The sequence below is a fragment of the Pteropus vampyrus genome, unplaced genomic scaffold (assembly GCF_000151845.1).
Source record: "Pteropus vampyrus isolate Shadow unplaced genomic scaffold, Pvam_2.0 Scaffold76, whole genome shotgun sequence".
Lineage (NCBI taxonomy): Eukaryota > Metazoa > Chordata > Mammalia > Chiroptera > Pteropodidae > Pteropus > Pteropus vampyrus.
The window spans coordinates 2,894,692-2,896,021 of NW_011888857.1; the positions used below are offsets into that span (position 1 = coordinate 2,894,692).

At 38.7% G+C, this 1,330-nt stretch overlaps 1 long non-coding RNA gene across 1 annotated transcript in view; it reads right to left on the minus strand.

Annotated features, from left to right (window-relative positions):
* The window catches only part of LOC105293716, a 38,188-nt gene extending 37,184 nt beyond the window's left edge, over positions 1-1,004 (minus strand). The window contains exons 1-2 of the long non-coding RNA XR_896005.2: positions 844-1,004; positions 607-736 (exon numbers count right to left, since the gene is read on the minus strand). This is a non-coding gene — a long non-coding RNA (uncharacterized LOC105293716). The remainder of the gene's footprint in view (positions 1-606; positions 737-843) is intronic.
* Positions 1,005-1,330: the final 326 nt, after the last annotated feature.

The following is a 1,330-nucleotide window of genomic DNA, read 5'->3' on the forward strand; positions in this document are numbered from 1 at the left end:
TAAGCATTGGTAAGTTGAAGGTATATAATATGTTAATTTGTAATATGTAATATATAAGTGTATCAAATTAACATGTTATATACTTGTTTATAATGATTACCAGTGTAATGTTATCAAACACCTCTATAAGGTCATATAATCAACTCTTGTGTTGACAAAATTTAAGATCTATTCTTTGAGCAACTTCCAAGTATACATCATTATTAATTATAATCACTATTGTGCACATTAGCTCCCTAAAACTTATTCATCTTGTGACTGGAGGCCTATACAATATGACCAACAATATAGATCTATATTTTAAAAAGCTATCCTTGAGATGCCTAAATCTATGTCTATATACTCACCTTGATTCTCTCTCATAAACACTTTTATTTTGTTGCTATGTTTGAAAGTTATATGTTTACTTAATTTATCTTACCAAAAGACAATTAATTCTTTCAGGGCAGTGACTGTGTCATAGTCAATGACTTGTCTTAGACACGTTGGCTGACTAAGCCAGCATTAAATGTCGTGGTCAGAGATTGAAGAGAGCTCTTCAGGGATCCAAGGACTTGCTTCAGGAGGCAGAGGAAAGGTGTGCTGTGTACACAGATTGTTACTCACCTGATAGTGGTGATTTGGCCAGATGGGCATGTGGATAATTCCATTCAGTAATTACCGAGGACTCCTTGGAGTGTGCTTTCTCTGGACTTGGGTACAGTTTCTCCCAATCTAGACACCAGCCTGGTTAGCTCTGGAGAAAGAAAAGAAGGCCTGAGTGGCTGACTTGGCTAATTCAGTGGGAAAAATTACTTTTAAGAAAATCCTTTTAAAAAATCCTGAATTTTCTGGCTTATTTACCTACACAGCCAATGTTCATAGGAGGTGCAGCTAAAAGTCCATTTCACCTGCACCATCCAGGGAAGCTGGACAAGAAGGCAGGGACGTGAGGTTACATTTTATTCGCATATGACTCAGCCCCAACCTCGGCCTTGGCAATGCTTGAGTGACTCATTTTTTTGGCACTGTCTTTGTTAACTCCTGGGATCAGAAGTGTCCTGTTTACATAGCCTCACATATGGCTGCTCACTCAGTTTTTTGTTTTGAAGAAGATGAGAGATGTCTGCTTCCATCCTCGTAATTGTTTGGTAGTGTTCACTGACCAGAAAAATGACTTGGTTATGCTTCCCCTCCCACTCAATGTCTTATCCTCTTCCTGTCAGCAGGCCGACCCTTCCCCACAGCTTTTCCCATAATCCCTCAAATGTAAAACCCTTTTTTTCCCTTTCAGAGAAAGTGCTGAAGGCCTGGATTGTTTACGTTAGCTCCTGTAGCATACTTTTAATAT